At 38.0% G+C, this 7,635-nt stretch overlaps 1 pseudogene; it reads left to right on the top strand.

Annotated features, from left to right (window-relative positions):
- Positions 1-315: 315 nt before the first annotated feature.
- LOC125351103 lies at positions 316-5,508 on the top strand (annotated as a pseudogene).
- Positions 5,509-7,635: the final 2,127 nt, after the last annotated feature.

The following is a 7,635-nucleotide window of genomic DNA, read 5'->3' as shown; positions in this document are numbered from 1 at the left end:
GCCTCCCAGGATCTCCTGTCCTACAGGAAAGACGGGAAAACATGCCCCACCTGCTCAGGCCAGGAAAAGGAAAAGAGGGCTGACAGACTACCACCCAGCCCCCCTCTCGAAGGAGGACACAAAGACAGCCTGGGAGCCAGTCAGAGCTAAGACTCGTTTAATGGCGGCAATAAGCTGTTCTTTTATAGGGGTAGGAGGGCAGTGGAAGGGGAGGGCCACATGCACCTACATAGGGGCTACGTAGGGGACAGCCTGAGCTGTCCATCAGGGTGGAGCTCCAAGGGACCTCCCTAAGGGGCACCTTACATCTACATCATGGCCCACAGGACCGCCTCTGGGTTCACCACCAGCAGCCATCTTGACTCACACGCGGTCCGAGGCTGGGAAAAGAGGTGGGGCTAGCTAGAACAGCCTCATAATGATGCAAGGCATCCGAGCAGGTGTTCCCCACACTCCTCCTCCTCCTCCTCCTCCTCCTCCTCCTTCTTCTTCTTCTGAGCAGCATAACTGAAAAATATCTTTGAAAGCAACAGCCCAATGTTTAATCTCTTCTAGGCATATTTCACTTGATTATCACTCTGTCCTACATTTGAGAAGTCAGAAAAATTCTTGCTATTGTACTACTGTGTCCTGTTCCCCTCTGGTGACCCTGAAATGGCTGTACCAGACATAAATCACAGACCCTGCATTGGTTTTCAGACAATATAGCTCTAATTTTAGAAACAGCAGCAAAGTTGCCCCTGTTCTTATTCTTCAATTAGCCAGAATGTTTCAGGCTGCAGATTTGCATGAAGTAATCCTTCATCCCTAGTTCATTTGCTTGTCAAATAATACTAAGTCTCTGGCTCTCTGAACAACATACCAACCCTGAAAGCAATTTTACAAGGGAACACATTCAGCTTTCATATTTTCCTAATTTTTTCCAATAAAATGGCTTCTAAATTGCTTTATGTTAGGCATTCCATTTAGGATGCAAGCGTTTTTGGTAGTTTGAATATTGACCTTCATGGGTTAATAATAATCCCGTGCATTCAATCATTCCATTGAGCTGACTCTCCTGAGAGTGTGTCATTGCTTTGAATGTCAGTTCAACTTGTAAAAATAACTTGGACTCTTAAACATTTAGCTCTGTATAATAATTTATAGGCAACAGATTAGAATCCCATAGAGTGATTTGGAGATTTATTGGGTTGACGTAGTTCCAGGAAAATCCCATCATGTCTGTCTGATAGTTAAAACAGTGAGCTAGATCTTCCAACCAATTGCCTGTTAACTTGAAATCTTATAGACTTGATATAAAATTTTATGACTTCTAAATTTTCAGGGAAAAATGACAATTTTTTTCATTTTCCTCTTGCAACTACATATTGACTATACGCTATTAGACATAGCAAATATATACTCTAAAATCATAGATTCAAATAATTAAGACTAAGAAAGTGTCCAGATACCATCTAAATGGAGATTCTCTCAACTTTTATATATGATACTTTAGGTCCAACAAGTGGAGAAGGGTTAACATGGTGAAATAAACATTTGGTACAGAGCTAAGAATAGAACACAACTTCCCCTACCCAGAACTCCTTAAATTGCATCATGTTTTCTGTGATGTTTAACTTCACAAACTGTACAAGTGCCCATAGTTATCAAGCTTTGATCTCCACTTCTTATATACTAACTACTAAAATGAGACAACACCTCTCTCCACAAATAAGTATAAAGAAATATGCTTTGAACAGAAAACTGGAGAAGTAGTACATCACTACATATCTACATATCTCTCTCAATTTAAATAATATTGGAGCTTTAAATGATATTTTCAAGTATGGAGGCAGATAGAAATTTAAAAGGAGAAGGAGTAAAAAAGCTATCTAGATTTAGACCCTTAACTAGCCAGACACTTGACATGCAATGTTTATAGACAGCAAAAAGTAATAGAAAAAATCATGGAAGAAATAACATTTCTTATTGAGTCTTCTGATTTATTTGATTATACTCGTGTACTCTAAAACTACACAGCAATAAGTCAAAGATTTGTTAACATTGTACTGCATAAGGAATTAAGTTTCAAGTTCGTTAAATTGTTTTACTGTGAATCATCAATTTCACTTGAATTCAAATAAATGTCAATGGTAGGTATGAAAAAAGACATGTATGTATACACACACAAATATGTATGTACACACACACACACACACACACACACACACACACACATCCGGGTGCTGGTGTTTCATGCCTGTAATCCTAGATACTCGGGAGGCTGAGAACTCAAGATCAAGATCCTGGTTTGAAGCCAGCGCATGGAGGAAAGTCCATGAGATACTTATCTCAGGCTGGGAATGTAGCCTAGTGGCAAGAGTGCTTGCCTCATATACATGAAGCCTTAGGTTCTATTCCTCAGCACCACAAATATAGTAATGGACAAAAGTGGCACTGTGGCTCAAGTTGGCAGAGTGCTAGCCTTGAGCAAAACAAAGCCCGGGACAGTGCTCAGGCCCTGAGTTCACGCCCCAGGACTGGCAAAAAATAAAAATAAAATTGAGAGATACTTAACTCTAATTAAGCACCACAAAATTCACAAATAGAGGTGAGGCTCAAGATGGATAACGCTAAGGGAAAATGCTGTCCAGGCCCTGTGTTTACGCCCCAGGAGAAAATTATGTTCAGGCTGTCTATGTAACTACTATTTCAAAGATAATGGGCCTAATAATTTTTAACCAAAACTACATTTTCATATGAGTTTTCAGAAGAAAGGTTATATTGATCTAGAGACATGAAGGGAAAAACTTCCCTAAGGATTCCCTTAAAGGTACTTAAAGTTTTCAAATTCTACAATTCTATTACTGTAATGCCTAACACTAATGAATAATATAGGGGACACATATCTAGTTTTTTTTTTTAATCTTTTGTTTTCATTCACTTTGAACTTTCCTCCTAACTGAAGACATATCTTATTCAGAATTATTTTGCCTATTTATTATTTGCCTAACTATTGTTTGTCTATTTATGTATTAATTTTTAGCAGTCAGAGAACTCATTTGGTTATTGTTTGGAGACTAAGTTGCCCAGGCTAGCCTGAAATTCTCCTGCCCCAGAATCATGAGCAACTTAAATTCAGGTATATATATGCTGCAACACCTGGTTCAAGTGAGTAATTTTCAAGTATGTTCCTCACTTTCACTTTTCCTCTTCATCTTTCAATAAGTCTATGTGAAAGGCATAGAAAATGGAACATAACTTTTGCTCCAATAAGGGTGTGTGTGTGTGTGTGTGTGTGTGTGTGTGTGTGTGCATTTATAAGGAAAGGGAGGAAAGCAGGGAGGGTTTTTAGCAATATAATATTTGAAACTTCAAGAATTATGTTATTTTCTAGATTTATTGAGGTATGAACACCAAGTACAATTATAATTTCAAAATTATAACTAGAAATTATGATTACAAGACATATCTTTATATCCAATGGATATCACTTTCATGTCTATTAGATTTCCCAAACTGATTTGTCTTATAACTGAAAATTTGTATCCGTTTTCTACCTGCATTCTATTTCTCGTATTTTTCTAGCTCTTGGTACTAACATTCGACTTCATTATCTAGTTTTAGATTCCATATATAAATCATAGCATCCATTATTTGTCTATCTGCATGTAGTTTACTTTGTTTGGCATAATGTCTTTCAGATTCTTCTATGGAGCCACAAATGGTAGGATTTTCTCTTTTAAACAATATTCAGTTGTATTTGAACATGTGTACAAAATTATATAAACTGCTATATAAATATATGTTCCTTTCATTTCCATTAGTAGAAAAATAAAATGCAGAGATTGATCATGTTTCCTCCATTGTAAATGACACCACAATGAACATAAATAAAACAAAACAAATCTTTGGAACAATGATCTTATACCCTTTGGCTATATACCTAAAAGTGAGTTTTCTAGATCACATAGGAATTAAAAATTTGCTTTTGCATTGGTTTGCCTTTTATCCTTTGTCTAGCCATTTGATATTCCCGTTCCTTTCCCTAATTTAGATAAACATATACACAGCCAATGCAACAGTGATACTTACAAGACAATATGTTGAAAATTAACTGTACAACTCAGGCGGTGGTGCATTTGGGAGGAGGGGTGGTGGGAAAAAAGTGAGGGAGGAGGTAACAAGTTTGACAAGAAATATACTCACTACCTTACTATGTAACTGTAACCCCTCTGTATGTCACCTTGATGATAAAATTAAATTTTAAAAATTTGCTTTATTTAAATACCTCTATAGTATCTTCCATAATGGCTACACAAATGCATTCTCACTGAGAGTATAAATGTTTCATTTTTCTCCAAATCTCTCTCAACCCTTATTTTCTGAATATATATATATATAATCTTTCCTGGGCTGGGAATATGGCCTAGTGGTAGAGAGCTTGCCTCATATATATGAAGCTCTGAGTTCAATTCCTTAGCACCACATATATAGAAAAGGCCAGAAATGGCACTGTGGCTCAAGTGGCAGAATGCTAGCATTGAGCAAAAAGAAGCCAGGGACAGCGCTGAGGCCCTGAGTTCAACCCCAGGACTGAGAAAAAAAGAAAAGAAAGAAAAAACAGAAAAAAAGGTGGAGCCCTGGGTCCGGCGGGCGCGGTGGAGGCGAGCGATTCCCTGGGCCCCTCCACGGAGGGGTGGGCGTGATGAGTCCGCCCTGCCCCAGGTGGTCCTCCGACGGATCCCAGCCTCACCAAGGAGCAACTGGAGGAGCTGCTGCTTCCACTGCCAGCGCAGGATTACTTTGAGGTGGTCGCCGCGGACCTCAGTCTTTATCCTCATCTCTACTCAAGAGCATACATTAATTTTAGAAATCCTGATGACATCCTTCTGTTCAGAGATCGTTTTGATGGATATATCTTCATTGGCAATAAAGGACTGGAGTATCCTGCAGTGGTGGAGTTTGCTTCTTTCCAAAAGATAGCCAAAAAGAAGCTGAAGAAACAGGATACCAAGACTGGAAGCATTGAAGATGATCCAGATTATAAGCAGTTTTTGGAAATTTACAGTGTGGAGGAAGAGAAGACCAGTGCCAATCCAGAGACACTTCTAGGGGAGATAGAGGCAAAAACAAGAGAACTCATTGCTAAAAGAACCACGCCTCTTTTGGAATATATCAAAAATAGAAAATTAGAAAAGCAGAGAATTCGAGAAGAAAAGTGAGAAGAACAGAGGAGGAGGGAATTAGAAAAAAAAAGCTTGCGGAAGGAAGAAAAAAGAAAAAGAAGAGAAGAAGAAATATATAAAAGAAAAGAAGCAGATAAGCAAAAGAAAACTGAGAAAGAAGTAAGGATTAAGCTTCTTAAGAAACCAAAAAAGGGAGAGGAACCAACCACAGAGAAACAAACAAAAAAAAAGAAGTGAAGAAATTGGTACTGGAGATGAAAAACAGGAAATGTATACCCCCTGTTCAACCTTGAATGTCAAGCCCTTAGAGAGCCAGCTGGAGGTGCCCAGGGTGAAGTGAGCATGCCTTGTTTCTACGACCTTCATCACAAAGTCATAACATCAATGAATGTGTAAACCTCACTTTAGACTTGGACTATGGAAGTGTTGCCAGGATATGTTAGCACTTATTTGTTTCCCATTGGTCACACCTTCTTTGTAAATGTTGAATGTACAGTCACATCTACCTTTAAATTAAGAAATTTCTGTTACTGTTCAACTGTTGCCTGTCTGAACTCTTCTTTTACCCCTTAGACTTTCCTCTCCCAGTTCCTCATCTGCACTGAGATCCCTGTGTCTGCTCTCCCAGTCTTTCTCCCTGCATAGTTATTACAGGTAGTTTTTCTCTGTTTTGAGATTTTTTTTTAACCCATTTGCTCTTCTAGTCCTCCTACAGTTTATCTATTATTTAAAAATTCAGTTATCTAGAATTGTAGGTTTCAAACTCTTGCAGGGCTAGCCAGTTCTTAAGTGCTATGATACTTCTCTGTGGGCCTGATTTCTGTTGGTCTTGTCTCTTTCTTTCATTTGTAACTGCTTGGGTGCCGCCCAGCAAGCTTACTCCCAGGCAACCTATGCTTCTCTGGGCCTGGCTTACTTCACTTAACAAAACCCTCTCCAAGTCTTTCTATTTCCTTAGGAATGGTTCAGTGCCATTCTTTCTGATGGATGAGTAGAATCCCATTGTGTATATATACCACATTTTCTTGATCCATTCATTCATTGAGGGGCATCTGGACTGATTCCATATCTTGGCTGTGGGCTTTACCAATTTTTACATGTACACGGAGACCACTTTTAGTCTTGAAGGAGAGCTATAATTAGGTCTTTGTAGTTTGTTCCTGATGCCTCTTCTCCATCTCCCACAGATTCAGTAATTGTGGGGTTTGGAATTTCTAATTTATGCTGATCACTAGAATTTTTGTCATAAATGAAGTGATAGTTCTTTATATCAAGTATGTGATGGATAGAATAATTAGGACATTTGGTTAACTAAAGCACAGTGTAAATAAACTGTGTCTGGGAGATTTATAGTTATGGTCTCTTAACATTTTTTTGTTGTTGAAATTGAGTCCCTAAAGAATCTTGCGGTTTTGCTCATTTGTTTATAATGACATGTGTGATATATTGCATAGAAATACCACACATAAATGTAAGGCAGCCTTTATGGGTAGTCTGACTTTTATGTAGCACTTTTTTATAGTCTATCTGTACCAGTAACAGCAAGAAAGTACAATAGAAAATAATCAGAAAAAGACATGTAGAAAACAAAATACAACTATAAAATAAACAGCAAAATAAACTTCAAATAAACAGTGTTTTTGAAGAATACCTAAAAAGTTTGAAATTACATATAACTCATCACTTTCATGTGATTCTACTCATTAAATATGACAGCTCTCTTGTGCTCTGTCTTTTTCTCTTTGTGTCTGTTTGTCTTACTCTCTTTGAGGTGTATTCATGTACATCAATCTTTCTCATGAAAAATAATTTAGTACTGTTTATCATCTTTCTAAAGCAAGAAGACAAACTACTTCCAATCCAACCACACTGAGAAGTGGCTATGGCTAGGTCACAGGCTGTGGCCAGATTCAGGCAAGCTAAAAATTGAAAGTAGCAACAGGAGCTCATGAACTGAAGAAACTAGCATCAGTGACCCCACCCTCCCTGGCTACTGCAAGTCAAGTGCCCGAGGGCCACTACAGAAACAGCACCAAGGCCGTGGCTGGCTGACAGAATGCTCAACATCTCTGAGCTAGGCTGTGAGTTTGGGGGGTAGCAAAATGGATCAAATTGAAAATAGAGGATCAGGACTCCAGAACATGGTAGATATGTGCGGGAACAGTCAAATGAAGGAAATCAGAAAAACTTGAAGGAATACAAACGGAAGACATAAAACCTCTGGAATACTATTAGGATATGAAACATATACAAAGAATCAATGGGACAAAAATTTGATTTCATGAAATAATATTTAAGACTGATAAACTCTTAACCATCTAACTAAAAAGAAGCGGAAAATACTCAAAAAAAATTAGATGTGACAAGAAGAATATCACGAAAATATACCAGTGAAATCCAGAAGACCCTAGGGGGGAAAGTTGAAACCTATATTCAAACAAACTGGAAGCAAAAGATTCATTTTTAG

The sequence above is a fragment of the Perognathus longimembris genome, chromosome 5 (genome assembly GCF_023159225.1).
Source record: "Perognathus longimembris pacificus isolate PPM17 chromosome 5, ASM2315922v1, whole genome shotgun sequence".
Taxonomy (NCBI): domain Eukaryota; kingdom Metazoa; phylum Chordata; class Mammalia; order Rodentia; family Heteromyidae; genus Perognathus; species Perognathus longimembris.
This window is presented reverse-complemented; position numbering and strand designations above follow the sequence as displayed.